At 49.7% G+C, this 21,025-nt stretch overlaps 1 protein-coding gene and 1 long non-coding RNA gene across 11 annotated transcripts in view; one reads left to right on the top strand and one right to left on the bottom strand.

The window, feature by feature from the left end:
• ZFHX3 (zinc finger homeobox 3) overlaps positions 1–21,025 on the bottom strand; it is a 256,795-nt gene that overhangs the window by 54,441 nt on the left and 181,329 nt on the right. The gene's annotated exons all lie outside the window — the stretch shown is intronic.
• LOC137214652 (uncharacterized) lies at positions 5,122–7,914 on the top strand. Its single transcript, XR_010938975.1, has 3 exons — positions 5,122–5,179; positions 5,608–5,791; positions 7,582–7,914. It is a non-coding gene; the product is annotated as an uncharacterized lncRNA (long non-coding RNA).

The raw sequence follows: 21,025 nt of genomic DNA, 5'->3' as shown, positions 1-21,025 counted from the left end.
AAATGAATGAATAAGGCAGGCAAACCAAGGTGGGTTGATGATTAAATTATTAGGAGACTTTGAAGAGCACAAATTCCTGAGTGTAGAGACACTGAAACCAGCCACCCACGTCTGTCACCCGAGGCCAGCGCTAGACCAGATCCACGGGACCAGAGGTGACGGTCCAATCTAGGTCCATGAACTTGGAATTATTCCAACATCACCCTAGGTCCCTCTAGCCCCAACTCTACTTTTCAACATTTCAAGGTGTAATACCCTCTGACCCTCCAGAAAATTTCTAAATTTCATCTCACAAAGGAAGTAAAAAGAGTTCAAAGTAAATTGACCTCAGAGGGTATATAAAACACTTGAGGAAGAAAGTATCTATGTAGACCCAGATTTTCCTAACTCTTCCCAAGAAGACACTGGAAGACCAAGAGCTGGAAAACGGAACTAGGGATTAAGGAACATGTCTTCATTACCACCAAGAGGGGATGTATGAGGCAGTCATGGGGAACATGGGTGAGAGGAAATACTGCTTATTTTCCTCTCCAACTAAGAGGCTTCCACAAATAATTTCTATGTTGCCTTTCTGTCTCACTGCACAGTCAAGTTAACATCAAGTCTCCCCACCCCTAGTTCAAACAGAGAAGAATCAGGCAACCTGGTTTGAAGTCAGTCAGATATACAGCACCATATTAACACGGTACATCCTTTAGTGGAAAAAAATATATATACGAAGGGTTAGTTGAGCTATAATAAGCAAGTTACACAATACGCTATATGTACCGTCTTAATTATGTCCAGGCAGGATGTTCAACGCACATTTTTAGGCTTTGGATAAAACTATTCAACACTGTAATTACAAAATCCATCTTTGAAAGGTTATACCAGCATTCAGTCCATCAATATCAAATTGAGTCTACCCAAAGTAGCTAGGTCTCTTAAAACATACTCAACTGCCCCAATATATCCTATGATACAAAATATCTGTATGTATCCATACATTAATCAAATGTGATTATACAAAGAGATGATTCAACGGGCCCTCCTCTCCAGGACACACACACATTATCACCCTAGATGGAGAGTCTGACACCTACAAGATAGGGAACACTCTGATGTGATGAACAGTGTCTGAGGGCGCTGCTCTGCAGAGGACGGAAAAAACTTACCCACTGGGAGGCTAGCTCCAAGGCCAGTGCCTCTCTCCTACGTATTATGTGGGCTGCAGCCACCCAAGCAGAGAGTTAAGAACTCATGGTCATTCTGGCACTGACCTCAGTTCTCTGAACCTTCCTGAACAAATCTATCCAGAGACAGAGACTGAAGAATGAGCATATGATTCATGCAATGAGCAAGGAAACCGCATGGCCCTTTGTGACTATTCCCAGAGCCCTCGTTCTATGAGCCTAGTTGGGTCTTTGCTTTCTTCCCTCCCTGCCCTGCTATAAGCAGAAAAGTGAAGGCAGCTGAGCTCCAGTGAGAGGGCAGAGGATAGAGGCTGACTCCGGAACTTCTTTTGCTTCTCTCTTTTTCTCCTTTTTTTCTTAAAGATTTAAAAATAAAGTCCTCTTTAAGTTTTTAGATTTAATATTATCATTTCTGATATATTAAACACCAAAAAGCTGTTACATGCCTGGTGGAAGAAGAAATGATCGAGAAACTCCTGGACAAGCCAGCTTCCTTCACAAGCAGATCAGTGTCCTCGCCCCCAGCTAGAAAACCAGGTCCCCTTCAGCCAAGCAGGTGCTCCCCTGCAGTTCCACACGTGACCTACAGGTGTCGCCCTCTGCATGGCGAGGCCTGGAAGGGCAGCTAGCTGCAGGAGGCAGACACCGTCTGGGCCGCCTAACCTGAGCATGTGGAAATAATACACGTCTTCAAGTGAACTGTCTGGTCCCGGGGAAATAAAATAGGACATTCATAAGCAGTTACACCATCTGTCTTGATACCATCATCATCAACAGCAAGAGGAAAAAAATAGCTCTTTAAAATGGATGAAAGCCCAGGCTGACAGTAACCAGAAAACTGTGAGCTCTGAATACCAATAAAGGTAGAGATACGATTCAAAAACAGAGATATAAACTATGAATTCGTCTGGACAGCTTGGGCCCACAGTGCTCTGTAGGTGGGGTATGTTTTATTGGTCCCCAAAGCCTCCTGTAACCTCACTAAGACCAGGGCCTTGGGCACCCACGGGCAGGGCCTGAGTCTCCCCACGCCAGAACACGTGGGAACCAGGGGCAGGATGGCGTCCAGCTCTGAAACACTCTGAGCTCCCGCGGCTGGTTAGGTGGCCCACGTCCCCTTTAGGAATGTAGATTTGATACCCACGCGCTCACAGAGCACAGAGCAGAGGGGACCACAGAATGCATTTTCTCCCCCCGTGAAGTCAGTGGCAACTGGCTGGGGTCATTACAGAAGTCTGGGGTTTTTTTTCCCCTATAATATCAGCTACTGACAGATGGTGGGAACAAGTGAAGACCTGATGGACGACAATCCGGTTTTATCTGGAAGATCCTGTTTTTCCCTCAGAAGACAAAGTTACTTCCCTTCCCCAAGACAGACAACAGCCACTGTGCCATTTTTAAGGCCAAAAAAAAAAAAAAAAAAAAAAAAAAATCAAAACCCTCTTCTCCCCAAAGAATTGAACACTATTTCAGAACCCAACCGGAACACACCAGGAATGCGTTCTCAGGGGCGCAGCCAGGGCTGGGGTGAGGAGGTCATCTCTGCTCCCCACGCCCGGCCGGTTCTAGCAGGAAGCAGCAGAGCCCGCACCTCTCCGGCCGAAGGTCTGTTCTTCAGGACACTCCAGATGAGGCGCCTCACACCACCCCCACCGCAGACTCCTGCTTCGTGGCTACACCCCACAGGAGCCCTCAAACTCGGGCACCCCTCCTGTTGGGCTTTATTTTCATGGTAAAGGGTTAGGGAAATAGAAGCACATCTTGAATAATTGTGAAGTCTGGTGTCCCTTCTGCCTTCAACTTCCACGTAAAAGACCGGCTGAAGGCCTTTAAAAAATCTATTTCCATCACCACCTCTTTTTTTACAACTGCTTCTCCCATACAGCGCTCACTAGCACTCGCTCATGTCTCCTGGTTAAGGGCAGAGCCCTCAGGTGTAAGAATTTCAGCAGATAATACAATTCTAAAAGGGAAGGGTTCCTAGGACAGCTTAGGTTTTGGGGGTGATGATACCACAGCTCCAGAAAATTTCCCTTCAGTCAAGGTGGTTTTGCTTACCCCAAACGCAAACTGTTCTCTTAACATACCTTACACTTAGCACGTTGGTGAAGGTGACTGCATGACTTCCCAATTTGTGGTGACGTCGGCTCCGGAAGGAGGTGTGTGTGCCAACTGGCAACCCCATGGGGATTTGCAATGATTTTATGAACAACCTGGAAATTGGTCTGTGGAAGGAGCACGAGGCAGAAGCGAAAACAGAGGTGGCATCAGTGCAAAGTCAGCACCCGCCACCACCGCGCACACTCCGAGTGCGTCACCCAGAAAAAAACGCGCCAGTTGCTAAAAAAGGATACTGTTCACCAAATAACTAGGGCTGAGGTCCGTGTCCGCTGGGCGTACTTTACAAGTCACTTATAGACGTGAAGGAAGGGGAGTCCATCAATGACTGAGATTAGTCCTAACTGTTCCTAACTCTTAACGGGATAATGTGGACTAAGTTAAACCTTCCCCCACACCTGGCAAAGCCCCCCACTGGGCTTCGAGGGCAGAAATTTGGAAATTCTCCTAAGAACCAGGGTGTCCGTACCCAGGGCTCAGGCGACCGCGTTACTTAAATAATACGCCAGTCTGGGATCCCTGAAGAATGAAATTGTTCTTTCCCTTTTCTTTGCGGGGAGCAATGTTTGAGGGCGGGGGGCGGTAAGCTCAAGTGCGTTTGCCTGTCGGCAGGCTCAAGAGCTGAGAAACATTAGCTGTCATGAACCACAATCAAAGCAGGTTTGAAATATTCAGCAGTGGCTTGGAAAATGCGGCAGTGCAGCTCTGACAGGCGAGATGTGCACAGACACCCACTTTCCATTATAATGGAAATATCAGGCCTGTTCTGAATATGTATAACCCAGAAAAATGTATTGATTTTTCATTCGGCATTAAAAAAAATGAAATAGCCTGCAGCTGTCAAAAGCCTTTTGTTAAAAGCTCATCTTTCCTGGAATGAGGTTTACCAGAAACAAGTTTTAATTGTGTATCGGACTTCTTCTTTGAAAAACAAAATAACCAATCTGCTTACTTTGAAGATAGGGTTAAAGCCCTTCCTTTCCCCATTTTCAACCTAATTAACCAAGGACAACCGCGAAGTGGGCGGGAAAGGCCCGGCACACTCTGACCAGCAGGGACACGGAGGGTGGCGGCTACTTTTCAGGAGCCTCCATGGTGGTGGCGGAGGGATTCCACGACCGTGTCTTGTTTCCTTGTTCCTGTAACTAGAGACTCACTGTAGGACACCCTGGCCTACATCGGCTGTCCTCTTGCAGTGCTGACCGTAACAACTGGAGAACGAAGGCCGAACAGTCCAGCTTGTCCAACCCTCTTGGCCTCTTGTTATCCACAGGAAACCTCTAATGGCTGGACGTACTTCTACAAAGTATGTATGCTTTACTTTGCAAATAGAGGTCAAATCAAATCCTACAATATGAAAGATGACAGCTAAGGTCTAGATCACTTATTTTGAATAAGATCCAGTGCATTAGAATTCTGCTACAAAAGTAACTTGTAACAGGATGTGATCTGCCATGGTGACAGAGAGACGGCTCTGCTGCCCCCAGCTCGTCACCCTAGTTCTCCTTCCCTCTCCAGGCCGCAGAGGGAGAGGTGAATGCGCTCGTGGCCACACCCACAGGGGTGGGCCGCTAACTGTGCTGGTCTCCCTCGTGACACTTTGGCAAGTGCGGTCTCACTGAATGGTGACTGCAGGTCCTATCAGTAGGTGACACTCCATGTGCTCTGGGCTATACCACAAACACACAGTGACTCCCAGACTCAGGACGCAATAATCTACCCCGCAACACTCTCAAACACACTTTCTCCCATGTTAATGCCGCGGTTTTGCTCCACCTTGTCTTTCCAGCCCCGATGACGTGGCTGGAAACTGCCTGAGACGTAGCTTCGAGCCATTAGGTTTTCTGAGTGACACTACCACAGCCCCAGAAATTCTCCCTTAAATCAAGGTACTTTTTGCCGACCACAAATGCAAACTGTCCTTTTAACACACCAGTCCTTAGACTTAGCATCCTGGTGGAGGTGACCACACGTTCTCACCATGCACATAAAATAGGGAACTTATACGCCTCCCTGGGAGTCCTTTATGGGTAATCCTCTGAATATTATTTTTAATTGCTGGCAAACACTGCCCATTCCGCTTCCTACATCCTAACAGGGTATAGATTAATTGAAGAAATAGTCAAATCACAACATGAAGGGCCCAGGATCCGAGTCAACACTGGTGAGCGGAACACTATGAGATACAACTCTCACAGTCCCGGCAGGAATCCTTGCAGGGGTGAAGGATGAGGGCAGGAAGGTGGGGCAGGCAGGGGCTCCAAGGCTGGGGCGCTGCTTTGTGCATCAGAAGTGTAATATTTTCCTACCTTCTCAGGATAAGATGCCATTTCTTCCCCAGCAGACATGAGAACTCCAGTGCACTAACAGAGTCCAAGGCATTCGGTGAAAAATATGCTCTCCAGGTGGATGACAGGCACTCTGACCTCCTGCACTCCCGCCTGCCCGGCCTCTCCAAACCCTCCCACAGGTCTGGGGCACAGAGCACGGGACAGGCAGAGGTGGGTCTCCCCCTCCAGGTCGCCCTTGTCTCCGGCGTTTCCCACTTCCTCACCCGCCTAAGCTCTCCACCAGGCCAGGCCATCTTGCTGGGGACTCTTCCCCACCAGCTGGAGTGAACGGTCAGGGGTTAGCCTGGTAGCCCCACAGGGATCTCCTCACCCCAGGGGATGTCTGTTTGTTTGTTTTTTTTTTAAATGTGACCAAAGTGCTAACCAGTTGTTTGAAACATAACTGCCCTCTTGAAGATGTCATGTATAAAGAATTTCAGTCCTCTGAGAGGCAAGAGGGTGTGAGTGGGAGAGGAACAGGGGACTTGGAAAAGATCAGACCCACTCCCACCCTCCACTGACGTGTTCCTTTCTCACGTGGATCCCTTCAGTGATCATTTTACCACAAGAATTCTTCTCACCACTAGGTGTTCATTTACCGAATACCCCCGGGGCCGCCATGCCTGGAGTTTCTGGACAGAGCGTGCGAGGCGGTGGAGGCCCGCCAGCCTCGCTGGCACGGGGCCGGGGCGAAGGCTCTGCAGGCACACGGGGCAAAGCCAGGAAAGTGGGGGGGGGGGGGGGCGCGGGAAGCGGCCCCTCGCGCCCGCCCTGCCCCTCCCTCCCGCCCCCACCCCACTGCCCCTGGCTTTGGCGCCAGGCTAAAAGAATCAACACTCTGAAGGCAAGGCCGGGTATTATTAAAATGACTAATTGGAGAATAGAGAACATTTATGCTTTTGTATATTTGAAGATCTTGCCACTGTTGATAGAAACAAGAAAAATGGGGCTTGTGCAGCCTGAGGGGGCCTGGGAAGCTGCAGCCGGTGTGCGCAGCCCTGCCGGAGAAAGAGCGGACCAGGAGGCACGCCTGGGAGAGCCTCTGCATCTGCCTGCCGCTCAGCTCACCTCTGCCGTGAGCGTGGGCACCAGAGAGCGCTCTGCGGGTCCACAGCCCGCCTGGGCCTCCCGGAGAAAACCGCCCCGCTCTGAGCTGTCCTCCCGTGTGCCGTTTCTCCTCTTCCGGGCAAAGCCACTGGGTCATTTGAACAGCTTGTCAAAACCGCGCTAGAATTAAGGGGGTGGGTGGGGTCACGAGAGGAGAAAAAGGGAGGAAACACCTAGAGCCGGTATTGCAAACGGTTCCATTTATCTGTGTTCTCAGCAAAAGCACCTGGGTTGCCCCCTGCAGAAGTGCAGAAAGGATGAAAGCCAATGTGCGGTGACAAAGCACAACGGAACGAAATATGTCGCTGACTCGCCTGGTGGCTATTCCCGGGAAGATTTTTTTTTTTTTTTTTTTAAATAACTGAAAGATGGGAGTTCCAGTTTGTAAAATACAAACCCAAGCCCTGAAATGGTTTCAGAATCCACACTAAACCAGAAATCCAGCTATGTCCCAAGAATCTGAAGAACACTGGGTTCAGCGGGGATTGATTCCCTTGGATTTCTACAAAGCCGTGACTGCTGCTGCTACTTCCACACATGAAATGTAAAAAAGGCAAATTCCCCGAGCATGTTTGGAGCAGAGCGTGATGTGATTGTGTTGTCATTTATGGGAAATAATCGCAGGCCCATCTCTCCCCTTCCCCCCCATTTTCCAGTCCAAATAACCATGAAAAATTACACTTCAATGTCAGGGCGACGACAAAGGAGGTGCGCTTTCTGGGAGCTCAGCGGATTTGCAGGGGTTTTTCCTTTCTTTGGACAAAAACTACCTTCAATTGTACTTCATTTAAAACGTGATCTAACAAATGCATTTTGACAAGTCCTTTTCTCTTTTTCTCCTTTCTTTCAAACAGTATTTTGCACAGTTTAACCTCACAGCAAACTGGAATGTTCTGGAAAGAAGAGGCGAGCAAAATAGAAGGTCCTTGACACCAAGAAGGGTGGTTCCCCACTCCCTCACATCCGTTAAAAACAAAGTCATGGAGAAAAGTACTGATTCTAACTCAGTGTGCTACTGAGAGAGAATGGAAGACGGCAGAGAGTAAATGGTGACGTCTTAACGGCAGAATATTTGATGGGCAAAGGTGAAAAAGCCAGGGCAAGCAGAAGGAGGGTCTTGATGGAGGAAGAATGGCCTCTTAAGTTTGCTTATCAGAATAAACCGCTTTGTGGATTTGAACGCATCATCTAAGGTGTCTGGATGTACGTTCAGAACTGCGGGGTCATGACCACATGGGGGTGACAAAGGGAAGCCTCTCTGGTGGGGTACCACTTCCCCCCTCGTCCCCCCTCCTCTACAGAAAGGGACGTTTTTCAATCCAACAGATCTGCCTGAAAGCTTTTTAACATTCCAGGTGTGAGGACTGAGCAGTCCCTACAAGCATCCATCTTTCAGTAACACCCGGTTTGAAATAAACACTGCCAGGCTTCCACGGTTAGCGGGGAGAAGACAAGAGAGACAAACACACATGAGTGATAGAAAAAGTGTAAATTAAAAAATTTAACAGTTTCCATTAAAGAAGGCTGGTATCACCTTCTGAGTCAAAACTGACTGTCAGAGAGAGACCTTATGCTTAATGCAAGACAATGCAAGACAAAACAAAACAAAATCTATGATGTGTTCCCTAATTTATTTATTTTTACTTGGAAAATGTTGGAAATACATAGATGAAAAAAAAAAGTCAAGGCAGGCCTATAAGTGTACTTAAGCATCTATATACAAATGAAGGTGTATGGGAAATGAACAGGATGTACCAGAAGTGATATTCGATGATGGTGATTAGAACCTAATGGGTATAAGTGAAACCTTGTGGGAGGGCTCTGGTAACGGGAACGCCAATGCTGATGGACGCAATCTATACGGGAATGATAGCAAGGAGGGGGGTAGGGGGTGGCCGTGCAGACCCGAGGTGTCACAATGCGGGGGAGACACGATACGACAGCACCGAAGGGAAAGATGGAATATTTGGGGACAGGACATGCAAAAAAGCAAACTGAAAGAGAAACAGGTAAACATTCTGTAGCAGGTAAGCATTTCGCCAAATGATTAGCACTCAACAGAGAAAGATAAAATCATGACACCAGGGGTTTGAGTCACATGACACACAAATGAGGGACTCGAGTTTCTAGCCCCTCTGTGGCCTCACTGATGGCCACACCGTCCAAAGGGTCTCTAGCCTATTAAGAAAAGAGCTTTGCCCTGTGGAGCACAGGATGCATGCAGAAATATCAGTCGACTCCCATCCACGGGCCGCAGCGTGAGGGGCTGGCTGTCAGTGAGCTTCATTCTGCATGATCACAGGCCACTTATATGCACAGCTGGTAAAACCAGCTGATTCATAAAAACAAAGCGCAAACAAAGGCTTCCAATTTCCAAACCAAATCTGGGAAACAGACATCAGGCTGACTTCAGGCAATGCTGTACCCAGAAAAGCACTGGCTAACCCTGCCCTCCCTTGGCCAGACCCAAGCTACACAAAGGTTACCGCAAACGTTAACAGCCTCACACATCCCAGAATGCAGCGCTAGGAACGCACGTGAACCTGGTGGTGGCCCAGAACAGTATTACACCTCCAAGCACGCTGGGGAGTCCTCAGGTGACTACCACGTGTTCATGTTCACCACCTGGTACAAGCGGCAAAGAACCTGCCTCTGACTCGAGCATTTACGGTCACACCCAAGACACTGAAGGATGCACCTTCACGTGGAGAGTCAAAAACCGGGCCAGTGCCCAAAACCATCAAGTCCCCAAATGCGGGCAGCAGAAGCAACATGTTTTAGTTGACACTTCCTAGGAAACCGCAGAGAAAGTGAAGCAGGAAGCTGAGGTAAAGAGAAAATCCAAAGGCTTGTGTTCAAGAGCTTTCCTACATTAATGGTAGAAAAAGCTGATGGAATTGCTAAACTGTGGTCATTTTTAACATGCACCTTATATAGCTCTTTTGTGCCCAAAGGGAGAAAGAAAATTCTTGGATCTTCTTCCTCCTTTTTAGAAACTTCCAAAGTTATGCCCATGGTTGAATATAAAGACTGTATTTTAAAAATCTGGATCCTGTACAATGAAATGGTCCTTTTCTGCGGTTTAACAAAATGATGCCACCCCTCCCCGCCACCACACCTGCCCTCTCACAGCGATTTCAGCTACAGCAGCCCATCCTCAAATCTGCCAGAGCTACTAACTGTATTTTAGTCTCGGCCTTAAGACCCTGTAAGCATCTATTCAGCTTTTCCTCCCATAAGGTGTTTCTTAGATCTAAGAACAGCCTGGTATCCTTTGAAAAGCAAAGCATGCATTACACACCCCCAAGTTTATCCTGCAATAGATCTCGAGGCAAAAAAAAAGCAAAAAAACCACAGTCACAGTCAAGGCAAACAAAGAACTTAAATTCTAGACTCACACCCATTCTCTCTAATGGTGGGAACATTTGTCAACAACTAAAACATGAAACCAAAGAGAAAGAAAATGTTGTCATGAAATGAGAAAGTCATCAAGGACCTGGGCAGAAAGCGCGATTCTGTGACAAAGAGTTGGTTCTTCGGACAGGCAGGAATAAGGGAGATATACAAGTTTGTAGCCCACGTTTACATTTTAAAGAAACAACTTTGGAGGTTTAAGTTCTTCTGTGTGCACAGTGCAACTGAGGAAAGTACCAGAAACCTCTCACAGGGAAATCCTTAAGTTAGAATCCTCCTCAAACTTTCAAAAGTGGACAATTTTTTCTAAGTGAATATGGACCCTAAGTAGAGCAAATAAGGAAAAGGAACCCTCACCAAGCAAAATTTTTTGCTTCATTTTGTAAGGCCACTATTTACAGCAAGAAAAGCAGTCAAATAAGCCAAAGGTGTGAATGAAAAGTAGCTAAAATGCAACGCAATATTAAAGATTAGATCGTCCAATGATTAGCAAGAAAAAGTGAATGATTCCTCACTTACGGAGCAACATCTTTAAACAGAAAAAGGAGCAAGAGGGCTTCCCTGGTGGTGCAGTGGTTAAGAATCCGCCTGCCAATGTAGGGGACACGGGTTCGAGCCCTGGTCCAGGAAGAAGCCCTCAGACCGCGTAACAACTAAGCCCATGCGCCACAACTACTGAGCCTGCGCTCTAGAGCCCACGAGCCACAACTACTGAGCCCACGTGCCACAACTACTGAAGCCCGTGCGCCTAGAGCCGGTGCTCCACGACAAGAGAAGCCACCGCAGTGAGAAGCCCGCGCACCGCAACGAAGAGTCGTCCCCACTCGCCGCAACTAGAGAAAGCCCGTGCGCAGCAACGAAGACCCAACACAGCCAAAAATAAATAAATTTTTTAAAAAAAAAAAAAAGGAGGAAGAGGAGGTGGAATAAAGAGGAGGATTTAGACAGTAACCAATGAGGTACTTTCCAAAAAAAAAAGAAAAAACCCTAGGTAAGAGTGTATCTTAAATACATATTATGGCAGAAAAAATTCAAGTTTTGAAAAGAGTTAGTCTATGAACTGACTCAACTACTAAAACACTTTGGTGACAGGTTGGAAAGAACAGGAATTGTTCTAGGAGAAACGAAATGACAGAAACTGGGCCCTAAAGAAAAAGAAGTTGAAGAACGGAGACAAAAATGGATCAATGGACTAAAAAATCGAGCTGTATAAAATTTAGCTTGATACAATTAAGGTAGTGAAATCAAAAATGTGTGCTTTAGAAATTCTAAATGATATAAATGTAAATATATAAAATATAAAATAGGTAGGGTAGTCCAGACAAGGAGAAGGCATAAAAGCACAAACACGAGAAAAACAGATTTGGGAAAGAGAAATAATGGCTGTTTGCAGCAACCCGGTCATCAGAGGGATCTGCCTTTATTTTGAGAGATTTGGCGGAGCTGAAGCACCTCAATTCTACAAACTAGGAGACCAGGGCCTAAAGAAGGGAAGGGCTCCAAGGCCACACAGTGAGATAGCCCAAAGGAGGGTCTCCAAAGGCGGCCGAGGGGCACCAGCCATGGAGGGAACAAGTGGTCATGGTGACACTCACGCAGGCAGAGAAGCACTGAAAGGTGAGGCCTGGCACCCTGCTCCCTGGACGCGGGCTCCTCAGGAATCTTCCTCAATGAAAGCTGTGATATTGAGGCAAATGGATTCTAATAGTGGTACCATAGTTGTTCAAAGCAACTTCTAGTTTTGCTTTGTATTTTGAGACAAAAGGCACAGCATGGATAAAAATGGCCTCACCCAAACCAAAATGAACCAAAAATCAGCCCCTGAGAACACAGATGTGCATGCTTCTAAGCAAACAGCACCCTGTTAACTTCCTGCCACCGGCAACGTGGTACCCAAAGGAAAACCATCACGTTAAAGACAGGACAAGCCTGCCTCTCTCCCTCTCCCTCTCATGCTCTCCCTCTCTCTCTCCACCCCCTGCCTCCACACTCTTTCTGGAAGAGGGGGAATCCCAGAAGTACTGCCCCCAAATGGCTTGGGGTGGTGCCCATTAGAGATACTCTGGATCCAGGGTGAGGTCCAAGGGGCTGCTGCAGTGCTGAATCCCTGCCACAGAGAACTAGCAAAAGCCAAGTAATTGCTTTTTCCCCTTCCATTAATAAGCTTTTCAGCAGAGGAAGAATTCAGCTTCCTGTAGTCAACAGACCCTTTTTTCCCTGCCTCTCCTCACTCCAAATAATCTAAAGTGACTGCAATTTCAGTCCCAGCTCTCCAGCATTCAGCTCCACTGGCTGAGGTCAGAGGGTGTCAAGTGAGGGCTCTCCATTTCTCTCTGCTCTGCCTTCACGCCACCCGTGCTTCTTTGTAACTGAGGCAACCTGCCACCCCAGGCCAGCCATTATGCGAATCACCAGCCCACTGCACACACTGACTTCAGTCAGGATTCCAGGAAATGTCTTTTCAGGCCCAGAAAACACTGGAGGAGAAGAAAAAATCTCTTCGCTGTAAACAACTGATTAGTAATGACCAGCTTCAGACGCTCTGGTGACCTGAGCCACTAATTTCCGGGTGCTGAGAAAACGCACTACAGTAGGACTTTCTGCGCGCGTGTGGTGGTTAAAACCATGTGGCTGGTTATGTGGTTTTCAGTTTAGTTTTATGCAAATGGCTTTGCTTCCTAAATTCTTTCTTAAGATCGTGCTATGTATTCCTGGAGCTGGTATCTTCAAGCCTGGCCTCGTGTAGAATCAGCTGCCGGTGGAAAATGGCTCCACCCCCTCCTCTGCCTCATTTCCCAGATGAATGAAATGCGATTTCAATTAAGAAGGGCAGCACCAGAGCTCCCCCCTCTCCGTCTTCATGGAGATCTAAGCAGAGGGCGCAGACAGGACTGAAGGTGAACAAACAGACGAAAGGAGATGGATTGAACAAGAGAAAGAACAGGTGTGTGAACAGGTGCGCCGCCCCCAGCCCCCAGCAGGTTCCTGTCCCTCAGGGTGATGAAAAGACTGCGCTGCGGAATGCGAGAGGCTCCAAGCAGGGGAAACAGAGGCAGGTCTGGAAGGATGCTGCTCACTGGGCCTGCAGCCAGTGCCCAGGAGGCTCTGGAAGGGAAGGAAGGCAGGGGAGGTGCACCCAGGGAAGAACATGAACACCTGGCCACCCACCCGCATACACACACACACACACACGCACACGCACGCGTGCGCGCGCACACACACACACACACACGCGTGGACACTCACTTCTGGCTGCAGCCAGGCCTGTGATGGGAATCTATTTCCCGCAATTAGGTGCTCTTGTCCCCAGTCTCAGTTCATCAGCACAGCGCGGCCAAGCCAATGAAAGGCTACCCGTAATGAAGTAATCACATGCACGGGGACGGCCCGGCACCCTGCCCGCTGGGCTGGCGGGGCTGCAGCCACACCTGGCCCAGAACCGAGCTGACAGGGGCTCTCCAGCCTCCCCCGACTCTCCACCCCACCCCCACCTCCATGTGCTCCCACATTCCACGTCAGGTCACCCCCATCCTGCCCCAGGAGCTTTTGGCCTGCATGACATTTTCTTTGACATAATCACAAGTGCCCTGATTGGAAAGAGACGAAGGAAGGGACTAGCAAAGTGGGACTGACAGGCACAAAAATGCCGGCTACCTTCCTCTTCTCCTGCCTGGGTAAAATCCTTCACTGCAAAGAACCTTATCGTGAGAAGCAACAACAGGCACCTTGAAAGCCTCCATTTGCTTAAGTCATTATTATCTAATGATAATCATAATGGTAGTAGCACAGTCATCACTCAACTGAAGCAGATACTATTATTACCCTCATTTCACAGATGAGGAAACTGAGGCTCAGAGAGGTTAAAGTACTGGCAAAGGCCACAGAGCTGGTGCCAAGGCCCGTGCTCTTAACTGGCTCCCTTTAGAGCTGCCATTGTGGGCTCCCCTGGAGAAGCTACGCTTCCGCTTGTGCCATCCGTGCACTCGCCCGCCCATCGCACATCCATGGAGCACCTATTCTGGGCACTGAATACAGCTGTGAACAGGACAGGAAGAGTCCCTGCTCTCCAGGAGCAGGGGTAGGAAGAAGGCGGGGGGCAGGATAGACAAAAAGCAGCTAGACAAGTGGACATATTATGAGACGCTGATGAGGGACAGGGGACAAAAGGAATCCCAGGGGTTATTTCACAGAGGAAGTTCAGAGAGGGAGACACTCAAACCCAGACCTGAAAGAAGTGAGGGTGTGAGCACAAGAGGCCTTCCAGGCTAAGAGGAACAGCTAGCTACCGCAATGGCCCAAGGAGGGAGGCGGGCTGGGCTGCCGGAAGAATAGCAAGCACGGAGCGGGGAGGGGCTCAGAGATGAGCTCAGAGGGGCCTTGGGGGCAAGTTCCTGCAGGCCTTATCAGCCATCCTTGGGCCAGAGGCACTGCTAACATGTAGGTACTTGTGTGAAAATCGGAACAAGGGCTCCCCTTCCTCACCCCTCCCTCTGGGCAGATATAGCCCCGGACTTGCCGCCCCGTTTGTTAGGTCAGATCTGGGGTGGCCTGGGTCCTCGCTCAACCGCTTCAGCAGAGCAGGGTGCTGTGCACGTGGGGACAACCTACACGGCTTGCACAGTTGCCCTGGGAGCGCTTCCCAGGGCAAAGGCTACCATATTTCTCTAAGTATGAGTACAAGTAATATATAAATGCAGAGACAGATAAAATCTCCTTGAGCCTTTCCCTTTACTGGCGGGTGGGGAGGAGCTGACCTTGAGGTGACGAAACGCCAAGAGGAGAGAGGGAACATGGACCATCCTTTGATGCCGCAGCACGTGGACAGGCTAGACAGCCATACACCAGGAGTACCCACCAGACCACCATGGTCCAAAGCACTTCCCTGTGAAGGTGAAGGGACAGCGCCAGGACGGGGTGAAGGGCTCAAGGTGCAGAAGGGCTGCAGCTCCAACCTAGAAATTTATCCACCAACCATTCTGCATGTCCCTTCTCTGAAACCGTATTGCCCTTTCACACCAATGAATTTCAGCACACTTTGCAAACTTAATAACCATCTAAAGCGACGTGACCTTGACAGGGCTGCTATTACAACAGTAGCTCTTCTTAGGACAAGATGAATTTGGGTGGGGGCGGGGTGCGGGTGGGAGCTGTGCTGTTGAGGAAAAAAGTCCGCTCTACTCACCACTACCTAAGAGGTGTCTCCCCCTAGCGACCGCCACCGGCACCACCACCCTCCACTGTCGGGGCTGGAGCCAGGTAGTCGGGCATCACCTGTCTCTTCAGGCTGCCTTTGGCCCCGATCCTCAGACCAGCCATCTCAAGGTACCCCGGGAGCATGAAGGCAGAATCAGTGGTCAGGTCCTCAAGTGTTCTGAGCTTTGTTGTAAACATGAATGGGGGAATCCAGAGCAACTACAGGGTAGCTGGTCCACACACTGCTTCTATGGCCAGGAGACAAGAGGAGCCGATCTGGGCCAGAGGGAGAAAGGGAGGAAAACAAAAGAAGCGAACAGGGGGCAGGCGAAGGGGGCCACCTGAAGGAGCACCTTCCAGGCCTGCTGGGGATCCACGGGAGCACCTGGGAATGGACCAGGAAGGCAAGACCTGATGCCAGAGCAGGACATGAAGGCACACAGCAGGGGAGGGTGAGTGATGGGCCAGGAGCCCAAAGCCAGAAACTGGGAGGTGAATGGAACAGGATGCAAAACGGGGCCAAACCCATCACAGCTTAAAGCGAACACGAGCTCGGGATTCCAGTGACGGGAAGCCTGAGGACGAGGCTGAGTAAAGGGAGCTGCTGCCCTGTCCTCATTTCACTCCATTCAAGCCACCGGGAGAACTGTGTTTTGGGGAAGGGGCCAGAATAATTACTGGAGCCTTAACTTGGCCGCGGCCTTTCACAGCACACTTCCCAGAATAAACTGCCCCAAGACTTCATCCACCACCAAAAAAGGCAACTATAAAAACACTCAGGGCCAGCCCTTGTCTCACAGCAGCTCAGCCGTCCTCCCCTCTGCTGGGGACGGGTGGCTGCGGGGGGCGGTTCGGGCCCCACACTAACTGCTCTCGCTGACGCCGTGCGGTACGGGGCCGTTCCCTGCGCTGAGCGGTTAGGAACTTCCCAAATCATTAACCTTTCTCGGAGTGCATTGTACTAGGAGGTGCTCCCTCTGCAGCCTGTTCAGGAGCCCTACTGATCTGCCGCGCACACTTGGTGCCTTCAAAGTTGTTTATGATCAATATGCAAATTGCCCATGACATTGATCTAGTATTAATTTTCAATTAGGGAACCCACAAGGGGTCTCTGAGGGTCAATACCTAACAATGCAAAGGAAACTCCGCTGAGGAGTATTGGGCCTGATGCTGATAAAAGCTCCTCTAAGCCTTCCCAGCAGCTCCAGGCCCTCGGGGCTGTCACCTTCGCGTGGGCTTATTTGGTTCCCTCCCAGGTCAGACCCCTTTGGCCACCACCCAGGCTGAATCTGTGGCTGCTGCCCTGCACCCCCCGCTTCCCTGCCCCCACCCGGTGCCACAGGGACACTCCCTGGCCCGCCAATGCGTCCCCGACGCCCGCCCTCTTCCTCGGATGACCCGGACATGCCTCCACGTCTCCCCACGCCACACCCGGCCCCGGGACCACTCTCTCCCCCAGCTCCCCAACCGCACATACCTTCTTCCTCCCTCTCTCCCTCTCCCTCGTTTCTGCTTAGTCACTGAACGTCACCTTGGCACGCTGCCACGGCTGGAGCTGGCGAGCCGCACGGTCCCCAGAAATCTCAGGCAGTCAGGCAGAGCCGCCAGGCTGCCAGGTTATGCTTGGCAAACAACCCACTGATGTCATTTCAGAAAACCAGGGGGAAGGAAAGAGGCACGGCTTCAAATCATCTGCTTCTCCTTTCTTTCTTTCCTCTAGCAAAATGTTTCTTCCTGGTGAAACACGGAGGCAGGGGGCTGGGGCAGGGTGGGGGGGATGTTAGTTACTCCACCGCTTGTTCACGGTTCCCAGAGGAGGCCACGGCCCACCCTCCAGGGGCTCAGGGCAGTGCGTGTGAGCCACTGAGGGGGGCTGTCCCTGGGGAGAGCGTGCCCAGTTGGGACCGGAGTGACCCGGGGACTCAGTCATTCCATCACGCCCCTAAGAGCCCCGAGAGATTCGCGTGGGAACGCTTTGCAGCCAAAGGGACTGCAAGAGAAAAGTGCGTCCCGCTCTCCTCCCAGCAGGTATGGGGGACGAGGCGGACACAGCCGCGCTGCGGCCTGGGGCCCAGCCAGGACTCCATCGGCCTCCTTGGCCAGGGCTCTGAACGCTCCAGGCTCTCCTTCCTTGCTCCACTTGGAATAAACCCTCCAGAGTCTGAGGCTCTCTCACAGCCCATGATGCCGCTTGAAGGCCCAACTCCGCCCCGAGTGGGGTGGCTGCCCGGCCACTTCCGGTAGCCAGCCAGGCTGCTGGCTTATGGGTGACATTAATTACCACGTTGCTCATTAATGGAGGAAACCTTTATTGGTGCCATTGATCAGCAGGCTTGTTAGCTGGCCTCCTGACCAATGGCGGATGTAACAAGCTCTCTTATTGGCATATCAATTAATGCAATCAATTCCTGGCCAGCGGCTGCCGTCTGCTCCCCAGGCTGTTCAGAGATAGGAGACAAAGCCACGCCAGGCACCCCTTCACTCAGAGCTCCTGGTTCTCAACTCCCCTTCAGGTCTCCCTCTGCCACTTGGGGCTCAGCTATCAAGACAACAAACAAACAAACAAAATCACACCTACCCCCGGCCTCCACTTTCATTCGAAAATCACGTTTCCCTGTTCTCTGGTGACAAAAGTGCTGCTCTCCGTCAGGATACATAAGCTAGAAGGACAGGAGTGAGGGGCTGGGGACTGTCACAGCAAACAGGTGGACTGCAGGAATCAGGAGAAGTTTCTAGACTAGGCACCGATGATAGAGGCGATGAGGTCTCCAGGCTGGACACTGCACAATACTCCAGGCAATGATGGGACCAGCCTGAAAATACAAACCACCGTCATCCGCCCTCAGCACACCTGGGGAAGCCTCCCCAGACCCCCGGTCCACAATCACACCTGCCGACCACACCTAACGGCATCCACCTCACTCAGGGCCTCCAACGGACGGACTCTGTATGAAACCACTGCCTGCCCATCTTAAATCCCAAGCTCTAGTATGGAAAGGGCTTGTCACATAGGAGCCACCGCCCCACCATCACCACCAGTAAATTTACACACACAAGTGGCATTCTGATGTTTGCTGCAATGTGCTCAATAAATCCTTTGAACAGCACTAGGATCACTGTCAAGTCACAGCTGGGGAAAACAATTTCCCTGGGCAGCAACATGTCTTCAGGTAGGTTGTTTTGGAAAAGGCTCCAGGATAGGGGTGTCAGGTGAATGCACAGAGCCATGGACTTAGAGCTGGGCCTCACCGATGACTAGCGACCACCGGGGCATTCACGCCACTTCAGAGGGGATGAGCTGATGTGCCTATGGCTTTGGGAGAGTACACAGGGGATACCTGACCCCCCAAGACGTGCTTTAAAAGGATTAACTGGAGCTCACCTCAAAAGGGAGCAGCTTGAAATATTCTTCCAGATTTGTTTCTGAAAGCCAAAATTAAATTAAAAAGGGGAAGCAAATCACTATTCCACTCAGCGGTGCTAGTGCTATTAATAAGCTTTGCAAGCACAAACATTTAACTCAAGGAGAGAGGGTGCAAGCTACAAGAAGTGGTGAAAAGCAGATGGGGGGTGAGGAAGAAAGCAGCTTTGGGTAGAGCAGAGACAGAGCACAGGAGGCCAACGAGGCCACGCTGAGGGACATAATTCTCAGAGTTTGAAAGCATGGCTTGGGGCTTCTAGCATAAACAGTAGAAATATTTCCTCTCATTTATAAACATAAAGTGACATTTTTCCACGTGGACCAGCAGTTCTTCCATGCTCACAGGACAGAGGCGAGTCCTGAACAGACCAAGGCAGGGGCCAGAGAGAGATGCCCCAGCTGGGTGACACCCTCTCAGGATGGAGACTGACAGAGAGCAGAGAGGAGGGGCACGAGGCTGCAGAGCGAAGGCCGAGACCTCTTCCACCTGTAAAGCCACTCTTCACACGGAGCAGAAGGCTGCATTCTACGTGGCAGCAGTCATCTGATTCAAGTGACAGGGAGACACCCAGACGAGGGACCCTTTATCAGCCGTTCCCCACCACAGTGAATTTTTTTCAGCAAGAACACCCGTAGGCTCTTCCAATGGCAAGAGTCCCAGTGTACTTCTAGGGTAGATGGTGTCCTGTAGTGCAATGGTGCCTGAACTGTTCTCTGGGGAACCCCATGATGCTGCAAGGGTTCTGCAAATTCTGAATCTAGTTCCATTTTAACTTGGTTATTAAGCTACTGGTTATTATTTATTTTTTTATTGGAGTATAATTGCTTTGCAATGGTGTGTTAGTTTCTGCTGTACAGTGAAGTGAATCAGCTACATGTATACGTATCTCCCCTCCCTCTTGGACCTCCCTCCCCTCCCCCCAATCCCACCCATCCAGGTCATCACAGAGCACCAAGCCGAGCTCCCTGTGCTATACGGCAGGTTCCCACTAGCTATCTATTTTACACATGGTAGTGTATTTATGTCAAACCTAATCTTGCAATTCACCCTCCCCCTCCCCTTCCCCCCCGTGTCCACACGTCCGTTCTCCACATCTGCGTTTCTACTCCTGCCCTGCACAATATCAAAAAAAACAACAACCCAATCAAAAAATGGGTGGAAGGGCTTCCCTGGTGGCACAGTGGTTGAGAGTCCGCCTGCCGATGCAGGGGACGCAGGTTCGTGCCCCGGTCCGGGAAGCTCCCACATGCCGCGGAGTGGCTGGGCCCGTGAGCCATGGCCGCTGAGCCTGCGCGTCCGGAGCCTGTGCTCCGCAATGGGAGAGGCCACAACAGTGAGAGGCCCGTGTACAGCAAAAAAAAAAAAAAATGGACGGAAGACCTAAATAGACATTTCACCAAAGAAGACATACAGATGGCCAAGAGGCACATGAAAAGATGCTCAACATCACTAATTATTAGAGAAATGCAAATCAAAACTACCACCTCACACTGGTCAGAATGGCCATTATCAAAGAATCTACTGGTTATTATTAAACACTGTAATAATAAACACACTCAAATGTGATATATGCCAAAATTTAACACACTGGAAGCCAGGGCATTAACTTGCGTGGCTAAGTTAGTTTTCGTGTAGACCTCCGAGTAAAACAACTTCTGCCATTTAGATTACCAGGCACACTGCTGAAAACTGTTACCATTTGGAACTGCTCCTCCACGTGAATGAAGATTTGTAAAATAACGGAACCAAAACAAACTACATAACAAAACAGAAGCTTAGTCCAGATTATTTAACTACCTCCCATAGCTCTTAATTTTGGTCAAAATGCTGATCGGCTCTGCTTTATTCTTGTTTGGTTTTTTTTTGACACACAAATATTACAAATCTAAACTCCTAAAATAACTATAGTTATAAAGCTTTTTTAAAAACATTATTTAGTGGGTTCAGATTAGTTTTCATTTCTTAGGAAAGGGGGCTCCACTAATAAAAGTTTACAAACCACACCGTTCCATCTTACATACAATACTAGATCAACAGTGGAGGGCCCTCTTCGGAGAACCCCTCTGGGGAAGAATGCGGAAAACGTGAAGTTTCTAGTAAGAATTTAAAAACTCACAGCTCTGAGTTGATAACGCACTCTGATGTACATTTAACCCACTAGTCATACCACCCTGGCAGGAGAGAGATACTGCGGCAAAATGGAGCGAGCTGCGCCTCGGTGTAAGATCGTAGTTGACGTAAAAGTACCGTCTCGTGTCGTGTATTTTCT

The sequence above is a fragment of the Pseudorca crassidens genome, chromosome 20, assembly GCF_039906515.1.
Source record: "Pseudorca crassidens isolate mPseCra1 chromosome 20, mPseCra1.hap1, whole genome shotgun sequence".
NCBI classification, from domain to species: domain Eukaryota; kingdom Metazoa; phylum Chordata; class Mammalia; order Artiodactyla; family Delphinidae; genus Pseudorca; species Pseudorca crassidens.
The sequence above is the reverse complement of the archived record's forward strand: the minus strand, read 5'-3'. Positions and strand labels throughout refer to the sequence as shown.